This window comes from Podarcis bocagei (assembly GCF_964188305.1).
Source record: "Podarcis bocagei genome assembly, chromosome: 1".
Taxonomy (NCBI): Eukaryota; Metazoa; Chordata; class Lepidosauria; order Squamata; family Lacertidae; genus Podarcis; species Podarcis bocagei.
The window spans coordinates 75158385-75176422 of NC_138125.1; the positions used below are offsets into that span (position 1 = coordinate 75158385).

Below are 18038 nucleotides of genomic sequence, written 5' to 3' on the forward strand. Positions count from 1 at the left end.
GGGTCAAACCTGCGGGTCAGCGCCGGGGAACCTCCAAGCTTTGGGGGTGGGGGGGAGGAGGCAGCAAAGCGAGGCAGGAAGGAGAGCGCGGCTTGGCTGGGTGAGCTTTGGCAGGGGCAGGGAATGAGAGCCGCGAGGCGGGCGCTGCGGACGGAGGCGCTGCCCGCCGAGCTCGCAGGCAGCCAGGCAGGCAGACGGCGAGAGCCCCGCGCTGGGTGGCCTCTCCTCGCCCTCGCCGCCCCGCCTCTCGCCGCCCGACTCGCCCGCCTCCCTCCGGGGACGGCGCCCCAATCGAAAATTTGACTTTAAAAAAAAAATCTTTCGAATTTTTTAATTTTTCCCACGGCACACCAGGCAACATCTCGCGGCACACTAGTGTGCCGCGGAACAGTGGTTGAAAAACACTGTACTAAGCTAAAGATGCCCTCTTGGCTCCCAGCCAGGAGAGGAGAAAGGGACTAGCTTCTTATAAGATAGAATCCAAATATATATTACTTCACTAAGACTAAGTCTGCCTTCTGGGATCTGATGTGAACAGAATGTGAGTAAACTCTTTTTATACTTTTGTAAAGGACTGTGTCGTGTCTTCTATTTTAAGAGGGAATAAGGGGAAATTACCAGAGTGATTATTATAGAGGCTTAAGCAAGCCTGAGCAAATGCTGCCGTTGCAAACGTAAAGGGGAATATTTTACTCTGTTGATATTGGAAACTTGTTAACACAAGGATAATCTCACAATATATCCTCTCCTACATCCCTGAACATTCCCACAACTTTGAGCATAGTCCCCAATCCAACCTATTTCATTGCCCTGTGCTGGAAGGAAGGAAGGAAGGAAGGAAGGAAGGAAGGAAGGAAGGAAGGAAGGAAGGAATAATAAAACTGAATGAAGAAAATTTTAAAAATTAACTACTAAGAGCGTCTTCTGCGTTTGTTTTAGTAATAAGGCCATCAAGGGAAGCCTGGAACATGTAATTCAATATTACATATGTTGGAGAGAGTCCACTGCTATTTCATTTTGCAAACAGGATGGCAGCAGCAAATCAATTCAATTCAAAGTACCACAAACTGGATCGTGCCAGAGGTGATGTATTTGGAACCAGAGACAGGATACTAGCAAAGATTGTTAAAGAACCTATCGACAAACTGTATGTGCTGTTCCCACAGACAATTAAATTGCTCAAGCTGCTTTTTCAGCACAAAGAACCTATGAAAATGCAGGCTGCAACCAGCTGTGATGAAGCTATCTCAAGTGCTGGCAAAGATGCTTCATTAATTTTCCAGGGATGTGAGAATAATGACAATCTTCCAGAAACATTACGGCCACTGATAGTTGTTGTTGCTTCCAGAATCCCAAAGCACATTTGTTTGCTGGGTTTTCTGGCATCCCAGATGAGTAAGAAACAGACCCTTAAGGAATCAACCTGATGCTGTCAAGTACCACACTGTGGCGAAAGGATTGTAATCAGGAGTTTGTTCATAGTTTTCATGAAGTGAAACTGTAACCTGTATTCAGAGTTGCTGTTCTGTTTGATACTCAGGGCAGAGAACAAATTCAGCTTCTCAGAAATAGATACTCTGCTGAAGAAATCCCCCAGTGAACAACCACAACACAAGATTGTGGCCACACTGTGCACTGAAACCATGCAGTCCTAAGATCTATTGATGTACTCCATACATTTTTTTGTCCTGGACTCAGATGAAAAGTCCTCAGATGCAGAGACAGATTCACCCACCAAACCTTTCCATGTGGATCTCCTGTCTCCATCTCCTCACTTGAACCTGAGGAGGCACCTAAGCTGCTAGACTCTTATGACTGGACCAGAAACTCTTCACGTTTCCGAGCACAATTCAAAGTGTTGGTGCTGACCTTTAAAGCCCTAAACGGCCTTAGTCCAGTATATCTGAAGGAGCGTCTCCACCCCCATCGTTCTACCCGGACACTGAGGTCCAGCACCGAGGGCCTTCTGGCGGTTCCCTCACTGCGAGAAGCCAAGTTACAGGGAACCAGGCAGAGGGCCTTCTCGGTAGTGGCGCCCGCCCTGTGGAACATCCTCCCACCAGATGTCAAAGAGAACAACAACTACCAGGCTTTTAGAAGACATCTGAAGGCAGCCCTGTTTCGGGAAGCTTTTAATGTTTGATGTATTATAGTATTTTAATATTCTTTTGGAAGCCGCCCAGAGTGGCTGGGGAAGCCCAGCCAGATGGGCGGGGTATAAATAAATTATTATTATTATTATTATTATTATTATTATTATTATTATTATTATTCAGAGAAAATACCCAAGGAAGCCCTCAAAGTAGTGCACACAGCTTGAAACCAGGTTGCTTGGAAGAAGCCAATGGCTGCAGAACAAAGTACTAGTCTGTTAACTTGCCAGATTCAACACTCAAGGGATGGGACTTTAATCTTCACTACCTAAAGGTAAAGGTAAAGGTAAAGGTACCCCTGCCTGTACTGGCTAGTCTTGACAGACTCTAGGGTTGTGCGCTCATCTCACTCTAGAGGCCGGGAGCCAGCGCTGTCCGTAGACACCTTCAGTGTTTTCTGCTTGGCAGGGGGTTGGACTCGATGGCCCTTGTGGTCTCTTCCAACTCTATGATTCTATGATTCTATGATTCTATGATTCTATGGGTCACGTGGCCAGCGTAACGAAGCTGCTCTTGGCGAACCAGCACTAGAGCAGCACACGGAAACGCCGTTTACCTTCCCGCTATAAAGCGGTACCTATTTATCTACTTGCACTTAAGGGTGCTTTCGAACTGCTAGGTGGGCAGGAGCTGGGACCGAACGACGGGAGCTCACCCCGCCGCGGGGATTCGAACCACCGACCATGCGATCGGCAAGTCCTAGGCACTGAGGTTTTACCCACAGCGCCACCCGTGTCCCTTCACTACCTAGCCAGGGCTAAAAAGCTCTGATAGTTGTTCCAGGACAATGTTGAGACGACAAGACTGCCAGTCACGATCCTGAACCTGAATCAGCACCTTGGTCCAGACTATTTCAGAGCCATGCTTTAAGAAAGTATTCATCTGATAGATATGGTCAAGGAAAACACATCTAAAATCCAAAGCTCAGAGGGAAACCAGCAAAAGTACATTCTGCAACTTGAACACACAGGAAATAGAAAGCCTCTATTCACAGAAGAAATGCAAAGTCAAATGTATTCAAGAACTCTGCAAAACTGCCATCCTCCAGTACAATCCAGAAGGCTGAATTAGCACCATATACAAGTTGGATGGCAAAAATATAGATACCACAAACTGGACCGTGTATCAAGGTAAACTACTTCAAAATGTTTTATTATTATTATTATTATTATTATTATTATTATTATTATTATTATTATTGCAAATTTATGTGCATAATTTTTTATAGTACTGTTGATTATTAATTAATTTGCATTGTATTAATACACTGTAGCTTCATATCTCAAAAAAACTTGTGTTTGGTTGCTGTCTTTGACTCTGCCATGTAAACAGCTCCTGGTATGCAGTGCTCTGCTCTGACTTTTTACTTTTCAGTTCTTCTTCAACATCTGGATTTAATTCTTTCATGCAGGTCTCGGTCTACCAATGACCCATCATTACACTTAGTCCTTATCATTTAATCAGAAATAGTGTTCCAGGCCTTCACCTTTATATAAGGACATTCATCTCAAAGCCAGGTCTTCAGCCTTGCCTTCAGTCCTACTTATGATATTCCATAGTCTCTTGGGAGGTGGAGGTTAAAATAAAAATTCTGATCTGCTTCCGAGTTGCACTGTGCTGTCTGCTTCCATTTGTGCTTCAAGTTCAATGCCACTTTCTATAAAATAAAGCTCTGAGTACTCCATTCGCTATAAACAGAATCCGAAAACAGCTCTAACTCCCCCTCTTTTGACCAAAGTGGATGAAATTTGCAGGCACAAAAGCCCTACCAGAGAGGATAAATTCTGCCGAATTGTACACAGGAGTTTACATGCATGGCCCATTTAAAGGTTTGGTTTTTTTAACTAACTTTTTCATTCTCTGCCATAATTAGATGTGATTTGCAGGCACGGTCACCCCTTCTGTGGAGGTGATGCTTGCCCAATTTCAGAATGCTAGCTGCTGTGGCTCTCCTATGAGGGCAAACTTTAATCTTTGGGGATAAGTACAACAGGAATCAGGGGCGGGGGGTTAGGAGAAAAGAGCATGGATCCCCAGGAAAACCTATTATCCCTGAGAGGCAGTTTATTAACTCTTTTACTCACATGTCCCCAACAACAGTAAAATATTGGGGAAGTGTGATATTAACCCAAATGAAGCATTGTATTTTGGAAAGCACATGTCTCCACATGCAAAGGAACTTGCAGTGAACATTTGATAAATTATAAATAGATTGTCCTGAACAGGCTTAGGAGCCTGAGGGCTATTGTTTTTCCCTTTTCATAAGCACCAAGCCATGATGATGGGATGTGACATCCTTGCAATGTTCGCTTCTCACTGCATGATCCTAAAAACAAATTGCTTACAACAAAGGGATGACAATATTACTGTATCCTACATACAGATGTGCGTGGCAGAGAAAACTAATAAGATTACACTGAGTCAGAATTTCCAATTTCAAGAACAATTGACACTTTGGTGGGGTGGGGGATGTATACTGTGTGAAAACCACATCAAAGAAAGCCCCATCTGCAAATCTCCTGACTTTCATCATCCCCAATATGGAAGATAAAGAAAATGCGAAAACAATTTCTCTCTGTGCTCTAAGCTGAACATTTCAGTTCAAACTTTGCTTTTTCTTCACACTTCAGCTGCCTCAGACTACACCTCTTGAATACTCAGGAAGACAGTTCCCTAAATCAATAAGCAACGGTATATGAGACACAAAAATCTCTGTTTTTAAAGATATGCTGGTCCAGGAGGGAGGGGGGACCTAACAAACTACAAAAGAGACAGCTCGAGTTTGTGGCACAAAAACGCCCAAAAATAGAATAAACGAAAGCTGACAACTATTAGCATGTGATTCTCAAAGGTATTCAGGGTAAACTGAATTAAGGTCCCACAGAGATCCAGAACTCAGGCAATATTAAAGGCCATTCCAGAATATTAAAGGCCATTCTACACATTATGGGCCAGTAAACCCGTGTTTGTTCTTAAGCGCATACATGACCAAGAGCTGTAGCCAACACTGGCTCTCCAATGCATGATTCCAAATGCTATATGGATTTTCAGATATGTGTACAATTAAAAACATAAGCAGTCCCCGTTATATTAACCACATGTGAAATGATCAGAGCTACTGACAAATACAAAAAATGGTGAAAACGAAGGGGGAAAATCAAATGTCATTTCCCCACCACCATCTCTCTTTTGTTTTATAACCAGTAAGTAAGAATAGTTTTGTGCTCTGTGTACAGCATACATGTAGAATGTAAAAATGGCTTCCTACCCTGCTCAAATATCGTTTAAAGTTCCTACACAATTACAGGCTCCACATCAGAAAATCTTCTGAGGCCAATATTTACAAATTCTTTCAATGTCTTATCATGATATTTATACATTTATACTCTTATTAATACCTATAGCACCCTTTAAACATTTATACAGTGGTACCTCAGGTTACATACACTTCAGGTTACAGAATCCGCTAACCCAGAAATAGTGCTTCAGGTTAAGAACTTTGCTTCAGGATGAGAACAGAAATCGTGCTCTGGCGGCGCGACGGCAGCAGGAGGCCCATTACCTAAAGTGGTGCTTCAGGTTAAGAACAGTTTCAAGTTAAGTACAGACCTCCAGAACGAATTAAGTACTTAACCCGAGGTACCACTGTATGTAGCACCTTTTATACATTTATACACAATGCCCTTTATGTTTACTTGCTTACTCTGATGTATCAGTCAAACAAAGACAGCTCTTAATATTTATTGCCTTTAAATAAACTATTTGTTTTTAAATATGAACTCGAATACATACAGCAGGCACGTCCAACAGGTAGATCGTGATCTACTGTTAGATCACTGGACATCTGTGGTAGATCACTGGCTCCCTCCAAAGAAGCTCAACAACTTTAGCTGCCCTAAAAAAAAGCTCATTTTTTTTTGCCCTGCACCCCCCAAAAATGGGGCTTTCCTTCACCCTACAAAAAGCTCAACAACAACTTTGATCTGAATGCCTAAAAAACAGGCCTTCCTCCTCCCCAAAAAATCTCAACAACTTTGACCTGAACCCCAAAAAGGGGGTAGATCACTGCCAGTTTTTAATTCTGTAAGTAGATCACGGTCTCTTGGGAGCTGGCCACCCCAGACACAGAGTAACTATACTCATTGCCACCTATGACAACTTTAAATCTTGCCAAACGTTGGTTTTCTGTTTAGCAGATTGCTACTTCCTGTTTCCCGACTGTCTTTCTAAAACAATAAAAAGGACCTATGGCAGGTGCTTGTGTTTACCCCAGCTGTTTTCTCTGTTGTACTAGACCCGTAAACATAACAATAACCAGCCTCCCCCAACTTCCAGTGATATAAAGCAGCTGGTCAAACTAAGGCCATTAAGCATGAAGTGCACTGAACTATAACAGCACATAAACTGGCACCAAGCTGAGCAACATTCTGGGGCTCTCCAAATATTCATTTGGGCAATCATGTCCCAACAGTCATGCACAATATTCTGATTTTATTTCATTTCATTGACACAAACTTATCACTTCTGTAGCATAAACTGTGGCTGCTGTACAAAAATGACTCTCTTTCTTCAGATTTTAAGGGTAATATTCTTCTCTTTCTATTGTTGATGCCACCACCATTCTTCCATTGTTTTTCTGTGTCCATTTTCGACTGTAAGCCTTGGAGGGTAACTACTTACGCAGGGAGACTGAACAATAAATCAGGAGTGTTCAACTTCCAAGAGACTACGATCTACTCCCACTCAACAAGAGTTGAGCTTTTCTTCTTTTTTAATCGCGTGATCACGTGATCAACCGGTTAAACAGGCCTGATATTAATCAACTGACTTTCTCTCAAAAAGTAGGCAAAGGGTTTTATTATTTCAGCAGTAGGAATCAAAATAAATCTCAAATTCACTTTCAGTCGTCAGTGACCATTATCTTGAAAGAGAGAACACCTTCACAACATTTCCTCAATTTTCCACATGCCACTATTTGTGTGTGCCAGTGGAGCAGATATGATTATTCCTTCATTAGTCATCACCATGGATCACTAGTGATAGTACGGTCACATAACAAAGCATCCCAAACAAACTTGCCAATAATAGTACCATTTTTGCATGAGCTGTGCAATACAAGCCAATAATCAAGAAAGACAGTACTTGGTTGTGAAACAATACTTTTTATTATTAGTATTATTAATTATTATTATTATTATTATTATTATTATTATTATTATTATTATTATTATTATTATTATTTTTATTATTATTATTACTGTCATATAGACTTCTTAGTCACTTGTTACCTAGTGGTCTCCAAGTGACTTGCAACAAATTTAAAAACAAACATCAATAAATACCATTAAGAAATGCATATGCATCACCTACAATCCATACACACAGAGACACCTCACAAAAAACCACAGGAGGTATGTATTAGGAGCATCTAATATAGACATTTTAAAACATAATATTTATCCTGCTGTAGAGTGGCTAATTCACTTAAACATGTCTTATATGAGAGGCTCATGTAAGAGCTTAATACATTTATGCTTCTATGTGTGGACCCATAGGATTTAGATAGCGGGCTGTATACAACTATGTTTTACTGAAAGTAGACCCACTGAAATTAATAGACCTAACTTAGTCATGTTCAATAATTTCAATGGTTCTACACTGTAAAAGTAATAGAGTTTAGTGCTCACATTACTCTGCAGATTACCCAGCACATCAGGGATGGAAAATATCTGTGGCCCTCAAGATACTGTTGGATTCCAACTCCCATCAGCTTCAGCCAGCATGGCACATGTTGGAGGATTATGGGAGTTGTAGTTAAGCAAAACCTGGAAAGCCACAGGTCCCCCATCCTTGCTTTACAGCAAGTTCAGGCTTCCTTGACATAAACATATTTAATGGCTTAAATATAAGAAATGAATTTAACACTGCAGGATTTCTATAGACCGCAAGCATGGCAAAATGTCTTAACATTCAATCTGTGCTGCTACCTAACTTCACCCACTTCAATGGGACTCTAGCAAAAGCCCTACTAAAACCAATAGAAGCTGCTGGTGTGATCCCACCACATATTGCTATGATATGTAATGATAGACAGAAATTAGTGTTGCTTCACTGCATAGCTTCATAAATGTTCTCACAAATATATTTGCTGTTAATAAAGAAGGTGACAAAAATAACAATATTTATCTTGTGGTCAGTGTCTTTAGATGCAAGTAGGTATGTAACCATAGCTACGTTCACTCCAAATCTGTGGTAAAAATGTTTCCTTTACTAGTTCTCTAAAGTTGTCTCCCTCCTCTTAAGACACCCATGTTATGCAAAAAATCTGGCAGTTTTGGAGAAAACATAACTACTCTTAGACAAAGCTGGACTTATTGTTGCAAGCACAGAAATGCAGTTAAAAGAAAGCCAGTTAAATATGCAGAACTGCAGAGGAAAAATTAGAATGCCTCCCATTTTGAACTGCACCTGGTCAGAATTTGTGTGCCCCTGTCCAAAAATAAAAGTAAAAATATTCCAAGTAACTCATGGGGCTTTTTAATGGCTCAGCATAAGAGCTTCCCATAGATCAGGGATGTCCAACTTCCAAGGGACTGCAATCAACTCACACTAAAAAAAACACTGGCAGTGACCTCGGCCAGAGTTGTTGAGATATTTTCTTTTTTTCCCCTGAGGGTCAAAATATCGACCAGGGATACCAACCAGAAGGATGCCAAAATTTGAATGCCAAAATTGGTACCTACTTAAAAGATTAAAGATGATGTGAGCTACCAATACAACATGTATTATTGGGCAGCCATTCAAACAGTGTTAAATCAATCAATCAATACATGTGGGGAATGTAAAGGTTTAAAAGGAGAGGCTTCGTGTTTCAAAGCCCTGCTGAACATTTGGATGCATGAGAGCTGAACTGTGGGGGCAGTCTGCCACATAAACTTCCTCAAGTTCTCTTCGTCCTATAATGTAAGGGGTAGTCCACACAGCGTATTCTAGAAGCCATTGAATTACATCAACTTCCTTCAGCCGCATGGGGTGAAGGGACCTAGAGTCCAAGAGCACTGTAAGGTACCACACTGGCTAACCTTGATATATGCCTCTACAGCAGAAATATTACTTACTCCTCCCACTGAAAGAAATTCCTCCCACTCTACAAAGAATGTGGCAATGGCTTGGATTCAGACTTAGGCATACTTAATCAATGAAATCAATTAAGCTAGTCAAGTCTAAATTGCCTCACTGATTTCAATGAGTCTCTTATCATGACCAGGTCTGGTTCCAAATCAACATGTGTGCTTTTGTGTTAACCTACCTGACTTCTTCTGACAATACTCATGGCTTACCAGTGAATACCTTGACCCACAATACAATGTTTTCTATTCTTATTTAATAGAATAATTAATGTTCAGTGTTGTGTCCAAATATAAGGAAAAGGGAAAGAGAGGAATGGACCACAATATGAAAGAAGCTTCTTCATCCTGCTAAACAAAGATGGGAGTATCTGCTGCTATGTTATGGCAATGCTTTGCATAAGCTGCAGTATCTGTGAAGCACAACCCATATGATGCAGAAGAGGGTGGGTTTTTTCCCTGCACACACAGTACACGCACAAAAGAAGCAGTTTCCCTAGCAACCAAGCCGCAGTGAAATTTATCAGGACAGCTCCTCACCCTCTACATGTTATTGGATAACATCGTATGGATCAGCTGACACCTAGTGTCTGGTCTGAATGCCTGCTGCATGAAACCATTTCCTAGGAACACTGTAGCAGGCAATTAGAATATTTTCCTCTTTCAGAATGACATACACTAATAATCATTAACACTCTCTCTCTCACCCACACACCCACACACCACTGCCATCCATTTCTAAAAGCAGCAAATACCATTCCTTCATTTTCACTTCTAGTTGGGTAAAATTTCTTTAAAAATAGGTTGAAAATGAAAGAAAGATAATGAAACTATAACAAACATTCTAGAAGAAACAGATGCTACGTCAACATATGCTGAAGTACTTTACAGCCATGTTTGTTTTGAAAAAATGGCCCTATCCTGGGGCTGGCATTCAGCAGTCATCCCTGCTAGCACAGCATCCCCTGCACAGAGTTCTGTTGATGGAAGGAGGGGCTGGATTTTGCCTGCACCCCCTTGTGCTCTCTGCAAATCCAGTGTAGGAGGTGATGCCGAGTTCTGCAAGCGAGGAAAGGGGGAATTGGCAAGAGCCACTTTCCATCCTCTCCACCAGTGAGATACCTCCATTGGATCAAAAGCTTCCATGTTTCTGACTTCGGCCATTGGTGCCAACATGTTGGGAGGAGGAGGTGTCATAGACAGAGTGATGCTAGGGTGAGGGAGCTGAGTGTACTCGGAGTTGTGCCTCAGAACAGGCTTGTTGGAGGCACCACTCCTTTTGTAGGGACACAGGTGGCACTGTGGTCTAAACCACTGAGCCTCTTGGGCTTGCTGATCAGAAGGTCGGCAGTTCAAATCCCCGTGATGGGGTGAGTTTCCATTGCTCTGCCAGCCTACCAGTTCAGAAGCATGCCAGTGCAAGTAGATAAATAGGTACCAGTGCGGCGGGAAAGTAAACGGAGTTTCCTTACACTCTGGTTTCCGTCATGGTGTTTCGTTGCACCAGATGCAGTTTAATCATGCTGGCCACATGACCTGGAATCAGTGCCAGATTTACATATAAGCTAAACAAACTATAGCTTAGGGCCCCACTCTCTTGGGGGACCCAAAAAAAATTAAAGGGGGGGACTAGATGTACATTTCCAAAATGTAAGATAAAAAACCAAATAAAATAAAACCTACATACAGCAACAGTGTTTTGTGTTGTGTATGCTCCTGTGATGTAAGTAATGGGCCCCACCTGCTAGCCAGCACCCTAAAATATCCCATATACAGGGCCCCATTACCTTCAGTAGCTTAGGGCTTCATCAAACCTAAATCTGGCCCTGCCTGGAATGCTGTCTGTGGACAAACACCAGCTCCCTTGGCCTGAAAGCGAGATGAGAACCACAACTCCATAGCCACCTTTGACTGGACTTAACTGTCTGGGGTCCTTTACCTTTTACCCTTCTGAAGACTTCAGCTGCATGCATTAATGTCAGGGTCTGCTTCACCAGCGATTGAAGTCCTGGCAGGGGACGTCAGGACCAGGGACAAGATGGTGGGGTGGGAGCAGGAACGGGGGTCCAGAAGCCAGGATTCAGGAAGCCGAGGGTCCGAGGGTCAGGAAGCAAGAGTCACAAAGTCAGGGGTCCGAGGATCAAGAAGCAAGGAGTCAAGGGTCTAAGGATCAAAAAGCAGGGAGTCAAGAAGCCAAGGTTCAAGGATCAGGAAGCAAGAAGCCAAACACAGCAAGGCAGGAAGTGTGTTACTGTGGCAAAGAGCTGAAGGGAAATGCTGACCTTATAACCCTTCCTGGCTCTTGCCACCAGGTGCTGTGAGTTACCAATCGGCCTCACCTGTGAGGTCGTGCCTTGCCTCTTCAGAACAAACTTAGGAAGGCCCCAGTCCTGCAAAGTCCTATTGGTCACAGGGCCTGGCTCCTGCACACACACCTGACAATTAACACAATGGAGGAGGGAATACTAGAAACAAGTGGGGGGAGGGAGGCAGGGGCTGAGGACAGAGCTGGAAGCTCACCTCAAACCAGGTTTGCTGGAGGCACTGCGACTACTCCTCCGTCCCTTTCCTTCATGATAGTTCCTCAGCACAGGCTCCATGGAAAAGGGGCAGCAGTGGCAGAGCCTGGGGGCCTCTCATGCCATTTCCACACTGTGAGAGCAGCTGCCTCGTGCTGCTGGTGTGGCGCTAGTGAGCAAGTGCCTCACAGAAAGAGTAGAGAGCACCATCATTGATGACATGGTGCCCTCTACTTTACTGTGCCCCCAGAGAAAATATGAGAAAATGGTTAAGCGACTTGCCTGAACCCTAGCAATTACATTTGTTTCATAGAATCATAAAATTGTAGAGTTGGAAGGGGCACCATGGATCATCTAGTCTGACCCTCTGCAATGTAGGAATCACAACAAAAGCAGACCTGGATTCAGTTCCCCGTTACTGTAACATGGCATACGTCACTTATATAAATCTATATTTAGCTACTTCAAAACAGGAGACTTGACGGTAGTTTTTGAATCCAAGCAAAAATAGCTATTGTGCCTATTTTGTGCTGAAAAGTATATTCAGAATATATGTGTGTGTCAAGGCAGAAATAGCAAGAAAAAGCTGATCACTTACAAACACTTCCTTTCCCTATAACCAGTACTTGAGCAAGACAAGTAGAGAAACAGATGGGAAGTACATTTACTTTCATCTATTTAATCCCGCCATGGCCATGCCATTTCATATCTGGCTTCTGTGCTTCCAATAGTACAAGCCGTGAAACCACTGTGACCCCAATCTGTACTGAAGAATGCAGTATGCTGGGAAGGGACAGGAAATTGGGAGGGGGGGTCCAATACATTGAAAATTAATACTGAAGAGCATGAAATAAGCATTTCTTTCCAGGAAGAGAGAATGGCACAACTTAATGGAAAGAAGCTAAGCACTGACACAGCACATCAGAACAGAAAACTGCTAAAGCTTTCAACTTCAATGCAAAATAGCTATCACAACCCCCCGCCAAAGATATTTTCTTTAATTTGCTTCGGTTAAGGAAAAAGTAATAGCCTCCCCAGTTTTCCTTTACTTTTTTTTAAATGGACTGTGGACAATAGTTTTAGATTTAAAATTCAGTAGAGCTATCATAGCCTTTCTTACAAATGGAATCATTTTTAAAAGAAAAAAAGGTTTAAAAGTATACAGTTACAAATCTGATTTCTCATTACAGAGAGAACAGCTATATATTGTGATAATATACTGGAATGATAAATCAGTCCAAATGCCACAACGTTTGTATTCTACTGGTCTTAGAGCTTCAGAGGTCAAGAGTTCTCTGGACAACAAGGATTGTGTCACAGAGGGCTACAATGGGAAGGAAGAATCATCCAAAACTGGACAGAAAAACCTTGAATGTGGGGGTATAAAAAGTGTCAAAAAAATTCTTAAAGTGTTTTTCCTCTCTTGTGTATCCTGTTGCCTGCCTCTGGAAATGTATTCAACTGATTATTGTCTACTGAATCCATACAGAAGGGTACAAGTTGCATTCTCTGCATAATTCACATTTTCCTAGATGGACATCTGGATTAAGCTTTTCGTGCTATATTCATGTAGCAATTGGAGATAAGCAAAGTAATCCAAACCACCAAACCACTATGCTGAAGGGAGTCTGGGTGGAATGGAGGTCTCTCTTCATGCAGTCAAGGAAGATCTACATGTCTGAAATTTGTTGGGGTTCATCTCTTCCTGAGGGGCTACCGTGTTTCCAAATTTCATGCAACTCCATATAAAAATATGGCCATTTTGGTTTCCCAATGCAAGTCAATGGGAGGACCAAAATTTCAGATGTCCTGAGGTCCAAATTGATCCAATCCAAATCAGGGCTTGAATCACTGAATCAGATCCAAACCAAAGCAGAGATGGTGGTAGTTGCACAACCCTAATTACCAGTATAAAATATTCTTCTTTTCAAAGTATTTATGTATTTACATGGGCTTCATTAATCTTGGTGTTCATGGTTCTACATGCAAATTTTTCATTGGTAAACAAATTCATATGCTCAACAGACATGACTACAATCACTGGCACTAAAACCGAGCTACATCATGATCTACGAGATGTATGTTTTGGTCTGCTCTTGGCAGCTTTCTCCTTCTATACTTTGTAAGACAGTGCCATACTGTGGACAGTCCCATTTCTTTGCTGTTTTGCTCTGCAGTCTCTGCAGGTACAGTAGGCATGTTTTCTGACCCAGTTTCCTCACCAATCTCTACTTAGCTGTACACTGTTAGTGACGCTCCTGGCATGCCAACCAGATACTGCAGCCTGCAGTGCAGTTTGTTACAGCACGTTCACAGTTCCTACTTAAAAAACAACAACAGTGGAAAAGTACCGTTATCAACTAAGCCTAATTAAACTGAAGCCACTTTCATATATGTGCCTGGCACACTTACATATGCAAATTTGTGAATGCTTGTGTATCCTCAACAAGCAGAAAAAATACATTTTTTAGCTCTGTGTGTGCGTGTGTGTCAGAAAGGGAGGGAGGGAGGGAGGGAGGGAGAGAATTCCAATTTTCTCTTATGGTCATGGTTTGGGAAAGAAAGCTCATAAAACTATTAGCTTAAGCATGTCTTTTTATCAGTTACTGAGATACGGAACTCACTACAAGAGAGACCTCGCTCAATTTGTCTTACGTTCATTTATCCAGCACTACAAACAAGCAGTTTGTAAAATCAGGTACAATAATACAGTGGAAGCACAAACACATGTACAGTCAAACCTCAGTTGTCGAACGTAATCCGTTCCTGAAGTCTGTTCAACTTCCAAAACATTCAACAGCCACAAACTCAAAATGGAAGCCACGTAGCACGTTCCGCTTCTGAAAATCATTCAAAAACTGGAGCAGTTACTTCCGGGTTTCTGACGCTCGGGAACCAAAACGTTCCAAAATGGAGGCATTCAGGAACCAAGGTATGACTATAATACGCACACATAATTGAGGGCACAGCTTTGTCCAGCAGATTTGGGCTAATGTCCAACTCATGAGGCTATTCTGACACTTACTCCTCAGCATGCTATGCTAAAATATAGTAACTACTGGAAATTAGCTATTCAAAAGTTGTCAGCTGCCATGCTGAGAATATATCATCTTGAATCCAGGCCAAACAGACACAATCTTTGGAGGATCAAGACATCATGAATACTTAAAATTTAGATTCGTTTGAACAACACTTGATATAAAACAGTAGTGGATGGTGTCATGGGCCACTGATCCTCATGTGACTTTTGGTCAGTTATGTTGCTGCTGCTTACCAAGAGGTAGAGCAGCAAGGAATCTGGTGGTAAATATATGTTTTGGAAGAGGATATATTTCAGTAAGCCCATTACAAGATTTGCTTCCCAATAACCCAGTCCCATGGATCCTCATGGAACATCCTCTCAGAGTAATCTTCTTACGATGACAGCCTCAACTGCATCAGGGGCTACTGGGAGATTAAGTTCCTTTCTCACCTTTTATTCTGGTCAGGCTGGAGACAGCAAATGAACTGGTTGCTGTGGAAGTGCAACACAAGGCAACTTCTCTCTTTTCCTTTTTCTGCTCCCAGCTCCATTATTCTCTAAAAACACACACCTTGGCAATTTCTGGGTAAACCTAGAAAGGGGGGTGTTCAAAATTTTCAGGATCACACCCTCAGATTATTGCTTGGAAGCAGAAAAGAAATGGGTAGGAGAAACAGTATCTGTCATAGACAAATTTGAGGGAGAAGTTTTACATGAATGTATTCATTTTCATGAGCATCATAGAGCCTGCTTCCTACTAGTTTGGAAGGGGTAAAATCTTCTTTGGGTTAAATAAGGAGGGTGGGCACAGGGAAAGTAGATGAAGTGCAAATTTCAGGTCATGCAGAAGGAGAACCCATGTGAAAATTTGGCTGTTTCTTCTTATGATAGTTGATAGTGGAATTTTACAAAAAGTAGTATTAGAAATTGGTGCAACCAACACTTCACGGAAGACAGGTTCCATGGAAGCAGTTGCTGTTGGAGAGGCAGAATACCCCATCTCTCCTAGCCCTCAAGAGTCTAGAAATTTATTTTCAAGCTAAACAGCCTTTGTGAGCTTATTTAAAAGGTTAATATAAAATAAATCATTCAGAGAAGACTCCACACAGTAAAACAGGATAATAAAACTGCATATCCATAAGAATGTCAAACACATTTACATTTATAGTAGAAACACAAACAGTAAGTGAATCATTATTATTATGTACAACTATCAGACACTGATCTGACCCAACAGTGAACCTCATCTTCAGAGGGAAAAGATAATGCATTCCAGCATGCCTTATGCCTGAACAAATGATACATTTCACATGCTGCAGATCTTTGTTTAAAATAAGATGTGGTGTTTTTCAACATGTTGGGCAAAATAAATTTTCTCTTCTGCAAGAGCTCTTCCATAAAGAATAGTTCCGACTCATATGACTCACTGAGTTTTAGAGTTTCCACTCAAAGTTAAAGCCGAATGTGTGAACAACATATATTCTATCACAGTCCTTTTAACTTCAGGTAACAGACTAAATAAATTTTGCTCAGGAATTGAAATTATCTCAAATGGTAAGAATCATTTGCCTAAGTTACTCAAACATCCCCTAACTGCATCCTTTAAAAAGCTGTAGAAAAAAGTCATCAGAAAGTCACCATGGATACACATTTCTCTAATGCAGGCATCCTCAAACTCGGCCCTCCAGCTGTTTTGGGACTACAACTCCCATCATCCCTAGGTAACAGGACCAGTGGTCAGGGATGATGGGAATTGTAATCCCAAAACAGTTGGAGGGCTGAGTTTGGGGGTGCCTGCTCTAATGTGCGATTGATCAGATGTGAATCCAAGGTATGCATGTAGACAAAGCTTCAGATGAAACTCATCTGTTGTTCTCAGGGTCTCACATCGGAGTAGACACACATTCCAAACATGGGCCTGAAGCTATTTTCCAGTTGCCTCCCAGGATGCTTCCAATGACCAGAACACTAATAATAATAATGTGATGTTACCTAAGGCCTGTATTTTCACTTACCAAACTGTCTACAGTGGAACCTCTGGTTAAGAACTTAATTCGTTCCGGAGGTCCATTCTTAACCTGAAACTGTTCTTAACCTGAGGTACCACTTTAGCTAATGGGGCCTCCCGCTGCCACTTACCTCAGGTTAAGAACTTTGCTTCAGGATGAGAATTTCTGTTCTCATCCTGAAGCAAAGTTCTTAACCTGAGGTACTATTTCTGGGTTAGCGGAGTCTGTAACCTGAAGCGTCTGTAACCCGAGATACCACTGTAATTTTATCTAGCCATCTTGGGAAAGGCCATAGTTTAGTGGGAAAGCATCTTCTTTGCATGCTGAAGGTTCAATCCCTGATGTTTCCAGGTCAGCCTGGGCATACCTAGCTAGAAAGAGTAACATTCTGACTCTATATAAGGAACTGGGGTTTTTATACTTTTGCCTCCTGGAGAGCTTTAAAATCTGTCTGTGAGAACAAATAGTTACATTAGAAGTGCCCCCATTATTTTTGATGCAAGCACTTTCTAATTAGGATGACCGTCAGTGGCTAGAGTTAAACCTCTATGTGTCTTAAAGGTAAAGGGACCCCTGACCATTAGGTCCAGTCGTGACCGACTCTGGGGTTGCGGCGCTCATCTCGCTTTATTGGCCGAGGGAGCCGGCGTACAGCTTCTGGGTCATGTGACCAGCATGACGATGCCGCTTCTGGTGATCCAGAGCAGCGCACGGAAATGCCGTTTACCTTCCCGCCGGAGCGGTACCTATTTATCTACTTGCACTTTGAGGTGCTTTCGAACTGCTAGGTTGGCAGGAGCAGGGACCAAGCAACGGGAGCTCACCCCATCGCGGGGATTCAAACCTCTGACCTTCTGATCAGCAAATCCTTGGGTCTGTGGTTTAACCCACAGCGCCACCCGCATCCCTATGTGTTTTACAGCCCCATAAAAGCCAGCACATTCATTATGGTATAAGCTTCTGTAGGCTTAAGACCACTTCATCAGCATTTTGATGAAATGGACTCCCCACAAGTGTGACTTCCCAGCACTCTTTTCCCCAAACTTACCAAAAGGTAAAATGCAGTAAGAGAAGGGCTCTAGAAGTAGTAAGGCTTCCGTTAGGCAATGCCACAAACCCACACGGCCGTGGTCGGGGCTACCAGGAACCACTGAGAAATGTGGTTGCATCCCTAGAAGATGCCACGAGTATGCATTTCAAATGGTTCT

The 18038-nt window shown here is 42.2% G+C and overlaps 1 protein-coding gene and 1 long non-coding RNA gene across 6 annotated transcripts in view; one reads left to right on the top strand and one right to left on the bottom strand.

The window, feature by feature from the left end:
- Positions 1–18038, bottom strand: part of SERGEF (secretion regulating guanine nucleotide exchange factor) — a 117641-nt gene that overhangs the window by 62219 nt on the left and 37384 nt on the right. The window lies entirely within an intron of this gene.
- Positions 2564–18038, top strand: part of LOC308591734 — a 184298-nt gene continuing 168823 nt past the window's right edge. Inside the window, exon 1 of the long non-coding RNA XR_014010234.1 lies at positions 2564–2637. This is a non-coding gene — a long non-coding RNA (uncharacterized lncRNA). The remainder of the gene's footprint in view (positions 2638–18038) is intronic.